At 47.7% G+C, this 16,766-nt stretch overlaps 1 pseudogene; it reads right to left on the reverse strand.

The window, feature by feature from the left end:
- Nucleotides 1–6,969: 6,969 nt before the first annotated feature.
- On the reverse strand, nucleotides 6,970–7,748 carry LOC110293784 (NADH dehydrogenase [ubiquinone] iron-sulfur protein 3, mitochondrial pseudogene; annotated as a pseudogene).
- Between the last annotated feature and the right edge of the window lie 9,018 nt (nucleotides 7,749–16,766).

The following is a 16,766-nucleotide window of genomic DNA, read 5'->3' on the forward strand; positions in this document are numbered from 1 at the left end:
GCATGTATCTAGGCCTTGCATTTGATCCCAAGAACCACAAAAATAACAACATTTAGGCGCAAAGTTGGGAGTGTTGGTTTTAAAAACCAGAGCCAGACCACACTCTGCTCTTAAGCCTCAGGTTTGAGATGTGTTCTCTGAAGGGGGTGAAGGAGAGATTTGAGGTGACGGGAGTGAAGGAGAAGGAGATATTTTTTGCTATGCATGTAGTCTGTGCCATGTAGTTTGGATTTCAGCCTCAATATGATGATATAATGAGCCTCTAGTTTATAGCTATCTATAAGGTGTTTCCTTATAGCCCCACAAGCCAAGTGACACAGGACCCATTCTTTAGTCCGTCCAAATGACCAGCCTTGGAAACCCACTCTGCTGAGGGACTGTGGCTGATACCACGCTCTCCCCCCTCATAACCTTTCTCTTGGTTTGTCAGTGTGTTGTGGGGTCACACAGGAGTTGGGCCAGTGGCCAGTGGAGAGGCTCTCGCCCTGAAGCAAATCCCTGCCTTTATAAAGCAGCTGGGAACACTTGAGTCAGCAATAAGTATAACAACACTAATATGGCATCACTCAGCAATCCAAACGGGTGAGTCCAGAGCCTTCTGCACTTACAGAGGACCCTGAAAGGAGTCTTTTCAAGGGATTCCAGGCTCAGAGACCAAGGGATTCCAAAGAGGCACCTCCAGAGCCTTTAAGAGAATGATTCCCTCCTTCTCTAAGTGCACAGCTGAGGAGGGATGGACAGAAAAGGAACAGCTGGGGGTGATGGCATCCATGGAACGCTAGCTCTCCAGGGGCAGAGGCTGCCACTTTGGGATATCCTGGTCTATGTAGTGGTTCCAGACTGGTCAGGGATACATAGTGAGACAAAACAAAACAAAACAAAACCCCCCACAGTGTTCCTTCCCCACTACAGCAAGAAGGGTGGTTTCTCGTGTTAACATGCTTCTTAGGACTGCCCAGAGGCTCACACAAATGCACCACTGGGCCAGGGCAAGCACGCTGACAATCTCCCAGGCCCACCAGGCACACAGCAGCGCAGAGTCCTAGAGCAAATCTGAACCCTTAGTCCGCTGCTTCTGACTACCATAGAGAATATTCCCAGGGTAGGCGACCACGGTGTTTTAAGACATCCTGAAGGTGTGTGTGTGTGGGGGGGGGGGCGCAGAACAACCAAAATAGCCCACATACTCACACAGCTAGCCCGAGTTCCACCTCCCACACAGACTGGTTTTCTTTTATTCTTCTTTGAAATGGTTCCAAAAAGGCACGAATTCGGAGGTGAGTAGTCGCTTCCGTTTAGCTTGTATTTAGTTCTGCGGTGAGTTTACGGAATTTTTTTGGGTTTTGGTTGTTGTGGATTTGCACACTTTTAGGATTTAAATGGGGGTAGGCTCTCTGATCCCCCAGGTTTTGACTGTTTTTCAGGAGTGCATCCTGGACGCTTCGGAGTGGACTGCTGCCAGGGGATTGTGGCCTCCAGCAGGCAGGGGAGCCAGGAAACCCCACATTCTGTGGATGCGCTGGGCTCGCCCTTCCTTGTGCCTGTACAGACTCTCCCTGTGTCTGTAGCCATGTGCCCAACAGTCAGTAAAGTGCAGCTCGGTGCAGATTGGTCCATTTCCTATTGCTGCTCTAAGGAGTTCTGACTCTGTGGCTCTAGGCACAACACAATCTATTCTCTTAGAACCCTAGAAGTTAGAAGTCCAGGACGTGTCGTGGACGACATCAGTCTGTAAGAGAGGGTGCACTCCTCCGAGAAGCTCTGGGGAGGACGTTGCTTGCTTCTCTAGCGTCCCACCCGTATGCCCGAGCTTTGGCCTGGTTTTACTTCTGCCCATGCTCCTGCCTCCCTCTGGGATCACTGAGGCCGTTAGACAACCCACAGAGTTTCCCGTTCTCAGGATCCTAACTTAAGCACACTGGCAAAATCTCATTCTTTTTTTAAAGGTTTACTTGTTGTTGTTGTTTTATTTATTTTTTAAATTTTTTTATTTATATGAGTACACTGTAGGTGTCTTCAGACACACCAGAAGACGGCAGCGGATCTCATTACAGATGATTGTGAGCCACCATGTAATGGTTGGAAATTGAACTCAGGACCTCTGGAAGAGCAGTCAGTGCTCTTAACCGCTGAGCCATCTCTCCACTGCCCAAACCTGAATCCTTTAATGATAATACATTTCTGTGTTGGCAGAGCACACACTTAAAATGTGCACGCACATGCGTGCACATACACACATACACTCAGATGTGCACCCCCACCTCCACACACACCTTCATATGTGCACACATACACACATCCCTCTACATGCATGCATACACTTACACTGCCCCCAGCCACACCCAATCACACACACTCCAACAATCTGTAGTCTCAGAAAGTCAGTGACCATGAGCTATGATGACCACTAGATGGCAGTCTAGAAGTCACTTTCAAAATCGCTTACCTGTTCAGAGACAATTTGGGAGTGACGTTTTAAATAAGAAAAGGAAAAAGAAAGCTAAAAGTGAAGAAATGAATGGAAAAAAGAAAAAGGACAAGGAAGGAGACTGGAAATGTATCACAGTTGGAACAGTACTTCCCTAGCGTGCTCCAGCCCTGGTTTGATGCCTAGGGCCATGTAAACCAGGTCATTGCTGTAATCCCAGCACTAAGTGGGTGGAGGCAGGAGATCAGGAGCTGGAAAGGGAAGGGAAGGGAAGGGAAGGGAAGGGGAGGGGAGGGGAGGGGAGGGGAGGGGAGGGGAGGGGAGGGGAGGGGAGGGGAGGGGAGGGGAGGGGAGGGGAGGGGAGGGGAAGGGGAGGGGAGGGGAGGGGAGGGGAGGGGAGGGGAGGGGAGGGGAGGGGAGGGGAGGGGAGGGGAGGGGAGGGGAGGGGAGGGGAAGGGGGAAGGGAAGGGGAGGGGAAGGGGGAAGGGAAGGGGAGGGGAAGGGGGAAGAGGGGATGGGGGGGGGAAGATCAATCTACTCTTGCCAAACTTATGCATTTCCAGGGGATAAAATAAGCTTGCAAGTACCCCAGATGAGTATTTAACCAGGAAAGACAGACTCTCAAAGGGAAGGGTTTCTTCTAACCCCTACCCACAGTGCTCTCATCTTGTTCTGACACAGACTGGTAGAAGCAAGTCCTGAGCAAGGACGTGGGAACCGAACCCAAATGAAGATATGCAGTTCTGGGGTACATTTCCTCTAGTGGAACTAACGTCAGCAGGCTTATGCTATCTGAGCTTCCAAAGGAATCTAGGATCTAAGCAAGCAGGGCTCAACCCAGAGGCACTGAGGAGGAGGGCCACTCCCCTGACAAGAACCAGAGTTGTCAGAACTGAGCGCAGAGATCAGATTTTCCCAGCCCCTTCTCTTTATCTGGAGCACAGTACCCCGTCCACCCCCCACCCCAACCCCACCTTGAGCACACACACACCTTCACTTGGGATCAGAGCCCAACCATTACTGAATTCCTTGGTCTTCAGGATGGCCCCATCTGACCGAGTGTCCCCTGGGCTGGAACTTCTAGAAGGCTCCAGTCTGGTGGATGTGGCTAGGCAAACCTGTATTTGAAGTTCATCAAAGCATTCTGAACTAGAACTTAGGATCAGTAGGCACAAGGGACAGGATTCTGTCACAGGGTCCTGTGTTTTATATATGTATGCATTGAGACAAACAACAGTTTTCACTCAGGCAGACTTGGTTTAAAATTCAAGTGCTAGGAACAAGCGCTCGTTGTTAGTGAGTGAATGAGGTAATCTTCATAGAGAGTTGGGCACAGCACTTACTGTTTATGTAGTATGTCCTAATACCTATAATACTAATAATTATAACTCTGCTTGAGGCATACGTTCCCAGAGTATCATGCTCAATTACCCTCAGAGATGTTCTCTGGAACAAGGTTCTTAGGATCCAGTTGGGGGAAATTTTTGCTCCTAGAGAGAGAGAAAAATGGCTCATTGCTGAAGAATGCTTGCTATTCTTCCGGGAATCCCATTTTTCCGAGGGATTCTAATTTAGTTTCCAGCACTCGTGCCTTGCTGCTCAAAACCTCCTGTATCTTCAGTTCCAGAAACGCTAGCAACCTCTTTTGATATCCATGGTCACGCACACACATGTGATGTACATACACACAAACACGTACATTTTAAAAATCGCTTCTAGGAAATTCCCTGCTTCTGAATCGGTATTTTCCCTTGAACAGCTGGTCCCGACAGGGAAGTGATTTGGATGCTGGTGACCTGGATGGAGCTCGTAGAATAAACCCACTGATCCAGGGTGCCGGAAGTCAAGCTTTTTTCTCAAATCCCTATAGTCAATTTCCCAGAAGGCTCCTTGGTGTTATCTCCCCAGCAAAACGATGAAGCCTCTGGAGAGGCTGGAAGTGCAGCGGAAAGTCCAGGTGGCCCAAAACGTCGAATCAGACACCAGTAACCTGAAGTTATGGAAGACAAAAAAGAAACAAAAACAAAGCCAGCCTCATTAACAGAGCTGGCTGTCGCTACCCTGTCATTAAAGGGCTTTTGAAAGTCTGTGCTTGTACTGCCATCTAGTGGCTGGAGAAGGCATGGCTGGAGCCGGTAAGGTCCCGGGCCGTGCTATGTGAAGGTGGTTCATCTTCCTCTTGAAGAATTTATGGATAGGCATATTGTCGGAAGCTTTTAATGATTATTCTCTAATTTTGCTTCATAGTGTCCGCAAATCACTGACAAGTTTGTATGAGAATCATAGAACAGGGGCAGTTTACGCATCTGGCGGTCCAGTTGGGGTCTAGTTGGCAGAGTGTCTTTGGGGAAGGGAAAAAGCTGGGTTTCTCTTGGAGCAAGGGAATCCGCAGAAGCAACGGTGTGCCCTCAGTATCTCCGTGCTGACCTAGTGTGAAGGAGGCCACTCACTATCCCCAGATAACATCTTTGTGTCCTCAGCCCTCTGGTCTCTGACTTACTTGTAAATGCATGTCCCTTGCTTCCCTTTTAACTCCCGCTATCACGTTTAAAAATCCCTCATTTGAGCCCTGAGGGCCAGCAGAAAGAATGGAAACAGGCAACCTCAGGAAATAGGAGGTTGGGGGGACCCTCCAGAATGCACCAGAGACTTGGGAGGTGAGGGGCTCCCAGGACTCAAAGGGACCTTAGATGAAATGCCTGACAGTAGGGAGAGGGAACTTATAGAGCCCACCTCCAGCAGGAAGAGGGCATCAAGTGAGGGATGGGATTGCCATCCCACAGTCACATTTCTGACCCATAATTGTTCCTGTCTGAAAGAATTATAGGAATGGAAACAGAGAGGAACCTGAGGAAAAGAAGGTCCAGCGACAGGCTCAAAGTGGGATCCAGCTCAAGGGGAGGGCCCAAGGCCTGACACTATTACTGAGGCTATGGAGCACTCATAAAAAGGGACCTATCATGACTGCCCTCTGAAAGACCCAGCAAGCAGCTGAAAGAGTCAGATGCAGATATTTGCACCCAACCAATGGGTTGCTGCTGACCCCTGTTGTTGAATTAGGGAAGGCTGAAAGAAGCCTAGGAGAATGGTGATCCTGTAGGAGGACCAGCAGTCTCAATTAATCTGGACTCCTGAGATCTCTCAGATACTGAACCACCAACCAGGCAGCATACACCAGCTGATATGAGGCCCTCAACACACATACAGCAGAGGACTTCCAGGTCTGTGTTCATTCAGAGATGATGCACCTAACCATCAAGAGACTGTCGTTTAGAGGTCAGGTGGGGTGGGGGATGGGGACATCCATGTAGAGACATGGGAGTAGGGAGGAGGTATGGGATATGAAACAGTCAGAGGGTGGATGGGGGGGGTGAATAAAATATGGAGTGTAAAAAAATGAATTAAAGAAAAAAAATCCTTCATTTGATTTCAGGAAAATATTCCTTATCTGCGGAGGCTCTCTGGATTTTAGATGCGGGCTCGTTCTCTTGAATCACTGGCCTTAAGACTATCAAATAGCACTTTCCATGGGCAGCCTTCTCCTCAGCGGTCACACTCACAATGAGAGTTAGGCTCCAGAGTCACAGAATCTGGGCCCTGTACCAAAGTGATAGGTTCAAAAATCTCTCCCATGTGTTAAATTGCCTTTTAGGGCAATTTAAAACTTTCTTATATTTACTGACTTAAAAGAAGAAGAAGAAGAAGAAGAAGAAGAAGAAGAAGAAGAAGAAGAAGAAGAAGAAGAAGAAGAAGAAGAAGAAGAAGAAGAAGAAGAAGAAGAAAGAAGAAGAAGAAAATCCAAGCCTGAGACAGCTGAATGGCTCACTGGGTAAGCCTGACCCTCTGACATGGTCTCTCTCTCTCTCTCTCTCTCTCTCTCTCTCTCTCTCTCTCTCACACACACACACACACACACACACACACGAGCACATGAGCACAACTGGTACATTATTTTTACAAAGTCAAGTGTAGCACTATCTCATTGTCGTCACAGCGCTACAGAGGCCGAGCTGTGAGGATCCTTAAGGCTTGAGGCCGGGAGCCGGAGCTGCTGAGTTCCAGGTCTCATTGAGAGACCACCGAGTCTCAAAATGCAAGGTGGAGCTGGGGAGATGGCTCAGTGAATAAAGTTTGTTGCAAAAACATGAAGACCTGCCTGAACTCAGATCCTCAAAATCTACATAAAAACCAGACTTCAGAGCTGCCTGGCCCAGACGTCTAGCTGAAACGACAAGGTCCAAGTTCACTTGCAGACTTTATCTCTAAATAAATAAATAAATAAATAAATAAATAAATAAATAAATATGTGGTGCACAGTGCTGGAGGAGGACACCTGACATTGGCCATTGAGCTCCACACATAGAGGAGAGCAAAGCTACTCACAACACACACCCTCACACACATAAAAATTTAGGCGACCATCTCTGAGGAAAGATGCCTGAGGTGGACCTCTGATCTTTTTTTTCTGACTGGCCATTGGAGTTTATTTACAGACAACCCTAGGTGTGGCCTTTTCCTCTAGGATCTATATGCTTTTGAAGTTACTTGACTTCAGGCTTCTTGTCTCCAGCTTCGAGCTTGAGACTCTAGGAGGCTGACGATAGGCAAGGAAACCCCCACAAGTTCAGGTCAAACTTGCGGAATTCTTGTGCCAGCTCCATTGGTTCTGTTACTACCCGTTTCACTCATCGTCATAACGTAGCTCAACGTAGCCAGTGAGGGGAAAGTCTTTCCGGAAAGGATGACCCTCGAAGCCATAATCTGTCAGGGTCCTTCTTAAATCAGGGTGGTTAAAAAAGAAAACTCCAATCATGTCCCAGACCTCCCTCTCATACCAACTAGCCGCAATGTGCACCGACACTATAGAGTCAGTGGACCTCAGCTCATCTTCATAGGTCTTCACCCGGATCCTAGAGTTGAACCACAGAGACAGCAGGTTGTAGACAATATCAAAACGGTTCTGCCGAGTTGGGACATCCACTGTGTCAAGTCAGCCAAGGATCTGAATTGTGCATTGGTGTGATCCCTGAGAAATGTCAGCGTTGGGATGACTCCATCGGGATGGATACAGATTTCTAACTCATCCAGGCAGGTCACCTGAACTGGTTGGACATGGGTAAGATTTCAGCCACATACTCTCCAAATGCTGAGAGCTGCTTGTGGGTCATATCACTCCGGGGTCTGACAGTGGGGCGCTTCTCAGCCACCGCATTCTCCCTTCTTACGCGCTGCAACAACACTGAGGGTCACCCAGCCCCCCGGCTACGGAAGCGGCCCCCAAGAGCCCACGCCACCAGACTCTGACTGGAGCCACCGCCATGTTCCTTAGTGTGCCGACTAAGTCGGACCTCTAGTCTTAAAAGGCACGTGTACACACAGGTGTACACACAGGTGTGCACACAAACACAGAGCACACACAAAGCAAGGGTTTATAATGAATTTAGTCTCCTGGAGCCTGGGGTCTTTCACATGGCCGTACAGGAGAATCATCACATTTTGTAGAAGAATTCATGTGCCTTCCATAGCTGTGATCAGTGCTATATGATCGACCACAGTCGATCACTGAGGAAAGTCCGAACAGGGACTCAGGTGGGACAGGAGCTCACGAACTGCAGAATTTCAAAAGCAAGAAAGAGCATGGGGGCGCACCTAGTATCTGAAACAGAACTACACGTGAAGTCCAGCCTTCCGAAGGTGAAGTCTGTTCCCCCTCTTCTCTGCCCGCCCACCTCTCCTCCCTCACCCCATACCACACTGGAAGACATACTACTTCAAAGACCCAGGCCCAGGCTTCTTGGTGGCGTGCTAGCACAGTGTCGCACATTATTAGCTGGAGCTCAGGGAACCAGGAGAAGGAGTTACAGAGAACAGGGCTCACCACTCCAGCATACAGGTCGGTTGAGCCCGAGAGAGTTTCGTGCTGTCACACTCATATCCGTGTTCCCAGAGTGTGGACCAGACGGAGCTGAAACTCTCATCAGGGGAAATGGACAGAGCAGCAATCACACAAGTTTCCGGGTACCAAGAAATGAACCACCCCATCTCCTAGAAAACCTTCAGTAGGGTGCCTGTCTCTTTATGCTCTTTTGCTGGAAGGCTCGGCACCCTTCTGGAGAAGTCAAAACCTTGCCTTAGTTTCTGTGTTGGTTACGGTTGGTTTGTTTGTTTTTGTCAGTTTGACACATGCTACAGTCATCTGGAAAGAGGCAGTCTATTGGCTTGTAGGCAAGGGGTATTTTCTTGATTGATAATCGATGTAGGAGGTAGAACCCAGGCCATCGTGGAGGGTGCTGTCCCTTGGCAGGTGATCCAAAGCAGGCTGAGCAAGCCATAGGGAGGAAGCCAATAAGCCCTGTTCCTGCGTGGCCTCTTCTTTGGTTCCTGCCTTAATCCTGTCCGGTCTTTGCCTCAATGGATGATTGTGACCTGCAAAATGAAATAAAATGCTTCTTTCTCCAGTTGCTTTTGGTCATGGTGTTCATCACAGCAACAGAAACCTAACTTGGACAGTTCCCACTGTAACAGAATTGGTGGTAAGCTTCCAACTAATGTGCAGCGTGGGTTAAAATTCCATTTTGTTTCGGTTAGCTGTGGAGTTGTAGATGGAGTAGAACTTAGGAAAGCAGTCCTGGACCTTGGTGTAACCACCAGGGGCTTAGATCCTCGGTGCCCCGCTTACCATCAGCAGCGTCATCATGTGGGAGATGGGATTTCCAGCATCAGGGGTTTACCAGCAAAGGATGAGCCTTGCCCTAGGTTTGTGGTGTTCAAACGGTGTGTGTGTTTATCCACCTAATATCCCTGTTTGAAGATGATATAGTTGCAGCCTCTGTGGTTTTGTGAGCTAGCAAAAAAATAGTTTAATGGTTCAATTAGCTCCTTGAGGAGAGATGTGGTGCCTGAGATCTGCCAAATAAGCAGCATGCAGCCTCTGTGGGAAAAGGGGAGTCAGCGACTTCTGGTGAAGATGCTGCTTCCTGCACAGCCAGATGCAGTCCGAATTTCCTTATTGCTTTTTCCCAACAGCAGTGCTCAGGGGGGGATAAACTTTACTTAACCTAATTAATTTTAATCACAGCTTTCAAATCTCACACTGTGAAAAGAATTACAAATTGGAATTCATTAATAGAAGCCATAGTTTATGCTGCAAGCTAATCATGAAATGTGCCTTTACATTTTCTGCATGAGTTTGCAATTATCATTGAAATAAAAAAAATCTGTTATGTCCTTTTAAATTACCAAAATGTGAACAGCTGATTGAGTGGGCTCATTCTGTGTGTGTGTGTGTGTGTGTGTGTGTGTGTGTGTGTGTGTGTATGTGTGTGTTAAATTTCTAGGAGAATGTCTAAATTTCCAAGAAATCGGTGATTTCTGCCTCCTTTTGAGTTACTGTGAGACGGGGTTGACAGCACTCCAGGATGTCTTTGTTTTTGAAATAACCTTTAAAACCAATGCTGCAAAAGTCTCACTTGCTTTAACAAGCAGTCCTCTGAGCTCTGTCTAGAGATATATGTTCATATGTCTTCATTCTTCCCTCCCCTCTCAAAAACACCATACACATGGAACTTTGCCTTTGGGTACTGTGTAGATTTCTGCATTGTCAATATAAGAAAATTCTAACTGGTTCCTCAAAGAATTAGGGATAATTTAAAGGAAACACAGGAGGCATAGTAATGGTGCTGGGTGGTGGTATATGTCTTTAATCCCAGCATCTGGGAGGCAGAGACAGGCAGATCTTGGTGAACTGGAGGCCAGCCTGGTCTACATAGCTAGTTACAAGACAGCCAGGGCTACACAGAGAAGCCCTATCTTGGAAAACAAAACAAAACAGTTGTTGGGCTGGAAGTACAGCTTCGTTGTAGGAGCTCGTCTAACACACACAAAGGCGTCAGTCTCCTGCACCATAAAACTGGTTGTGATGGCACAGCTGCAATCTGGGCAGAGGGAGGTAAAGGCAGGAGGTTCAGATGTTCAAGGTCACCCACATCTATATTGTGTGTGTGTGTGTGTCTGTGTGTGTGTGTATACATACACATATACATCATGGTAGACACACACACACACACACACATATATTTTGTGAATTGAAGACCAGCCTGGGCTACAAGACACAAGCTCTGTGGAATGGGCTGGGATTACAGCACAGGTGTGACTGCCCCCTCCCCCCCCACCTCACAGACAGGAGACCTAGAGATTGGCCACAGAGCATGGATCTAGAAACCTCACTTCGATGGTGAGGAAATACAGAAAGAACAGAACACCTGGGTTGGGTGGGCTGTGTGTACTTTGATGGAGCGTCATAAACGACACCAGCAACTAGAAACTCAGCCTCTTGATTTCTGCACAGCACAGGGTTCCCCCCCCCCCAGTCCTCTCGGTAGGAGGTTTCCGTAGGGGGGACAGTCTGTACAGAAGGGAAAAGCTGCGATTGCTGGCACACATTGATCAATCATAAACATTTGTACCTACCTGCACACTCTGCCAGCGTTTGCACTGGAAGTTTGAAGAGGAAAGCTTTGTCCATTTCCCATGGGTCCGAGGCCTTGATCTTTGACATGTGTGCCCGTGTTAGACAATTCATTCACTCAGGGCTTCCTCGGTGCCCATAGAGAAAATGGCTTTAAAACAGTAGGATTTTTCACCTACAGTTTTAGGTTCAGACCTGGATGGGGTTTTATTTGTTTGGGTTTTGTTGTTGTTGTTGTTTTTGTTTTTGTCAATTTGACTCAAGCGAAGCTCATCTGAGAAGAGGAACTTCAATTGAGAAAATGCCTCCTCCATCAGAGATTGCCTCCTCCATCAGATTGCCTCCTCCATCAGATTGCCTCCTCCATCAGATTGCCTGTAGGTAAGTCTGTAGAGCATTTTCTTGATTGGTGATTGATTTGGAAGGACCCAGACCTCTGTGGGATGCTACTCCTGGGCTGGTGGTCCTGAGTTATATAAGAAAGCAGGCTGAGCAAACCATGGAGAACAAGCCAGTAAGCAGCATTTCTCCATGGCTTCATCTTTCATTCCTGCCTCTCTCGACTCCGACTTCCTTCAGTGATGGACTGTGATGTGGAAGTGTAAGATAAATGAACTCTTTCCTCCCCAAGTTACTCTCGGTTGTGGTGTTTTAGCATATGGCAACAGAAACCTCTGGAGCGAGGCTCCTGACACGTAGAAACACAATTTTTGAATTTGCTGAACAGGAAGGGAACTTTTTCTTCTCTGGTAAAGATTCTGACAAAATTTCTACCCAAGATGGCTTCAAGGTGCCCACCAGTCAGTCTATTGACCTCTGTATGTGCCAACTAATGAGAATGCTCTGGGCCTCTGGGTGGTCCTACACAGGGGCAGATCCCCAGTTGGTCCAGGATGGTCAGGCCATTTGTACCAGGCGAGTCTAACTTCATGTACCCTGCTTTCCATCAGACACTACTGTCTGGAACTAGCACTTCCTGCCTGAGATTCTTGGCTTCTGGGTGTGGATGCTCATCGGTTTTCAGAAGGGATAGCAGACAACAGGACACATCTGAATGAGCTTGAGGATGTGGAGGTGAGGTCTGGCTCCACCCTGTGCCTGCTGGAAGATCAGGCTGCAATGGAAGGGCTCCACACCTTAACCTCTCCCCTAGTCGGCAAGGATTAAAGTCTGCTTGTAGGGACGTTGACCATGACGTGTGATATTCTGATTTTAAAGTCGTTGACTTGCCACGGGTCAGAATCACCTGACTGAAGAGCTGATCCAGCTGCCTTGATTGGTGCAGGAAGACCCACCCCCATTGTGGGCAGCACCCTCTGTTAGCAGTCCACACAAAACGGCTGTGGCACAAGAAAGGTGGCCTGTCTTTGCTCGCTTGCATTTCACTCTTGCCATCTGTGTTGGTTGACACTGTCAATTGTTTCAGTGATGCCACACCCAGCGTCAGGCTTCTACCCACTGCCCTCTTGAACACTTCCAGGTTTTCAGTGCCATATTGAGACTATTGAGTCATCCAGCCTCAGGAATAAGCAACTACTAGGTTTTCAAACTCCGGTATGATTCAGCTGTTTGTCACTAAGGCCCTCACCCTAGCTGCCTGGAAGCCAGTCTTCCACTAGCCGCCTTCAGATGAAGATGTAGAACTCTCAGCTCTGCCTGCCTGGATGCTGCCATGCTCCTGTCTTGAGGATGATTGACTGAACCTCTGAACCTGTAAGCCAGTCCAGTGAGATGTTGTCCTTTATAAAACTTGCTATGGTCAAGGTGTCTGTTCACAGCAGTAAAACTCTAAGACACATACACATATAATATACATATACGCATACACATTTATTCAACATTAAATGCCCCGACCTAAATGCCCGGGCCCTTATTTTCTTGCACCTCTGATCATGGAGAGACCCAGACCCATTTTCTGAACACCAGCTCACTCAGTTTCTATCTCCTTTATCTCCACTCTTCCAATCAGGCATCAGCAACCCTCCACGCAGGCCCCTGAGGGTCCACCTAGACTCCATAGATGAATGTAGGAGGGGATAGTGAGTGAGAGGGTAGGACCTGGCTCCTCACAGTGTGGCCAGCAGCGCAGACACTACTATAGAACTTGTTAGAAATAAGACAGTTGAGCTGCGGACTCCGTGTGCATCTCCACAAGTCCCCAGGTGAGCCCCGTGCATGTGGGAGCTGGGAAAACATGGGCAGGGCTCCCGGGATGCAAGGGGTTCCCAGCCATGGTCTAGAACTTCAGATGACCTGGCTTTCCCCCTAGGTGCCCACATACATACATGCTGTTTTTCCCTGGCCCCAGGCTTATAGCCTGTGAGCTGTCTTTGCCATGCTCCTTAAATGTCGCTAATCTACAGAAACTGTCAGCCCAGCCCGAGCCTCCATCTTGTTCCCACAAGCACAAGGGGAAATGGCGTTTTGACGACATTTCCACTCCTGCATGGGCATCACAAAGTTGTGTGTATTGTTTGCACGCTCAGTAACACTGCAGGCACACAGGGGAAGACACACGTATTCATCTTTCGGTTTCTGACACCCGATTTCAGGCACGTCGTGGATGCGCTAAAAAATGCTTTATTGAATAAGAGGAAACAAGCTAAGCCTGGTGTGAGGGTTTCCCCTTTGTCCATTGAAGTTTAGTTAGGATGAAGTAAAATTACTGCAGATTTAAAGCATTTGGGGAATTTCTGTAAAACCTTACAACCAAAGTGGAAAAAGCAGATCAAAGGGAAATTAGAGGCAATTTGTGTGTGTGTGTGTGTGTGAGAGAGAGAGACAGAGACAGAGACAGAGAGACAGACAGAGACAGAGACAGAGAGAGACTGGGATTTTAATTACAGAATATTCTTCTCATAGAAGTGAGGAACGCCCAGGGAAATACTTGAGACCTTAGCGTGTCCCTCCTCATGTTTTCCCCTCCAGCTAACATGGGACCAGCTGAGAAGCCTTTGTCAATGCAGGGGAGAAAGCCCACAGCAGAGCACTTAGCACTGAGCTTGCTAATGCATGCCTTTCTCCCCTCCTGGCCCCGCAGGGGTGAAAGCTCACATCCTGGCTATCAGGATTTGCTGCTGTGAGGTCAGAGGTGCCAAAAAGAAACTTGCTGGGCTCCGTCCATGTGAACCTTCACATGGGAAAATTAGTCTGTTTGTCTCACTGAACAGCAATGCTAAGAAGATAGAAAATTTATGAGCAGAATTATGCCACAGCAAATAAATATCTTGGACCAAATGTCAGGAATTGTCTTGGTTTAGGATTTGATTGCTGTTTGGTTGTATTGGGTTTTTCATTTTTGAGATGAGTTCTCACCACAGAGCCCGGGCAGCTGCACCATGACCAAAACCTAGGCATTTCCAAACTATAAAAAACATTTACTTTATGTGTATATTTTGTCTGTATGTATGTATGTTCACTGTGTGTGCCTGGTGCCCCCAAAGGTCAAATAGTGCATTGGGTCCCTGGAACTGGAGTTAGGGGTGATTGTGAATCATATATGGGAGCTAGGAGCTGTACCCTGGTCCTAGGAACTGAACCCCGGTCCTCTGTAAGAGAAACAAATGATTCTTCCTGCCAAGCCTGCTTTCTGGCCCTGAAATGTAGGTTCTAAAAATAGAATACTCTTCGCTTTGTAGGATTCCCACTCTACTGTAATTTTCCTCATTTTGATGCAGATTGATGAAAATCAGGTTGGATCTGTGCTTGGGAATGTTTCACTTTAATAATCCACTGGGTCGATGCACTTAAGGTGGTTGAAGAATTAAACTAGCTTGCTTTGTTTCTCTCTCTCTCTCTCTCTCTCTCCCTCCCTCCCTCCCTTCCTCCCTCCCCCCTCTCTTTCTTCCTTTCTTCCTTTCTCTCCCCCTCCCTCCCTCCCTCCCTCCCTCCCTCCCTCCCTCCCTCCCTCCCTCCCTCCCTCCCTCCCTCCTTTCCTTCCTTCCTTCCTTCCTTCCTTCCTTCCTTCCTTCCTTTCCTCTCTCTCTCTCTCTCTCTTTCTTTTTTTCCTGAGATAGGCTCTTGTCTGGCCTTGAAATCACAGAGTTCCACCTCCCTCTGTTTCCCTGCGCTGGACTTAAAGATGCGCACCAATATACCCGACTCACTTAACTAGACCCTTGTATTCTCTTAAAGCCTCAAAGCTTGGCTTGTAGAAGAGAGAGTTAACCTGTCTGTAGTGGCCATGCAGTGTGTTCTTGTCCCCATCTTCACAGCATACACAGCCACTCACTGTGGGGTAGGACTTGCTGACACTCAGCCTGGTAGCCCTGCCAGGCCAAGTTCCAAATAGCAATCAAAATCAAAATCTGACCTCAGAAATCAGGAGAGAGACAGAGAGTGGAAAGGAGGAAGAAAAAGGAGAGAGATGGTGACTTGTGTGACAGGGAGGTAGAGGAAGAAAAGAATGTAGAGATGAGAGAAACGGGGGATACAGAGAGAAAGAGAGAAGCTTTAGCCACTGACATTTTAGTCACCTCTGATCTGACTCTTCCAGAAGCCCACTCAATCCTGAGCCATAGAATTTAGGTCGCACACATGCAGCATTACAGAGTACACGGTTACAGAGTACATGGTTACAGAGTACACGGTTAGAGTACACGGTTACAGAGTACACGGTTAGAGTACACAGTTACAGAGTACACGGTTACAGAGTACATGGTTACAGAGTACACGGTTAGAGTACACGGTTACAGAGTACACGGTTACAGGAGTACACGGTTACAGAGTACACGGTTAGAGTACACAGTTACAGAGTACACGGTTACAGAGTACACGGTTACAGGAGTACACGGTTACAGGAGTACACAGTTACAGGAGTACACGGTTAAAGAGTACACGGTTACAGAGTACACGGTCACAGAGTACACGGTTACAGAGTACACGGTTACAGAGTACACCGTTACAGAGTACACGGTTACAGAGTACATGGTTACAGAGTACACGGTTACAGAGTACACAGTTACAGAGTACATGGTTACAGGAGTACACGGTTACAGAGTACACGGTTAGAGTACACAGTTACAGAGTACACGGTTACAGAGTACATGGTTACAGAGTACACGGTTAGAGTACACGGTTACAGAGTACACGGTTACAGGAGTACACGGTTACAGAGTACACGGTTAGAGTACACAGTTACAGAGTACACGGTTACAGAGTACACGGTTACAGGAGTACACGGTTACAGGAGTACACAGTTACAGGAGTACACGGTTAAAGAGTACACGGTTACAGAGTACACGGTCACAGAGTACACGGTTACAGAGTACACGGTTACAGAGTACACGGTTACAGAGTACATGGTTACAGAGTACATGGTTACAGAGTACACCGTTACAGAGTACACGGTTACAGAGTACACGGTTACAGGAGTACACAGTTACAGAGTACACAGAGTATACAGTTACAGAGTACAAGGTTACAGAGTACACGGTTACAGAGTACACGGTTACAGGAGTACACAGTTACAGAGTACACAGAGTACACGGTTACAGAGTACACGGTTACAGAGTACACGGTTACAGAGTACACGGTTACAGAGTACACGGTTACAGAGTACACGGTTACAGAGTACACGGTTACAGAGTACATGGTTACAGAGTACACCGTTACAGAGTACACCGTTACAGAGTACACAGTTACAGAGTACACGGTTACAGAGTACACGGTTACAGAGTACACGGTTACAGAGTACATGGTTACAGAGTACACCGTTACAGAGTACACGGTTACAGAGTACATGGTTACAGGAGTACAGGGTTACAGGAGTACACGGTTACAGAGTACACGGTTAGAGTACACAGTTACAGAGTACACGGTTACAGAGTACATGGTTACAGAGTACACGGTTAGAGTACACGGTTACAGAGT

Source organism: Mus caroli, unplaced genomic scaffold, assembly GCF_978045245.1.
Source record: "Mus caroli unplaced genomic scaffold, Mus_caroli_1 scaffold_6, whole genome shotgun sequence".
Taxonomy (NCBI): Eukaryota; Metazoa; Chordata; class Mammalia; order Rodentia; family Muridae; genus Mus; species Mus caroli.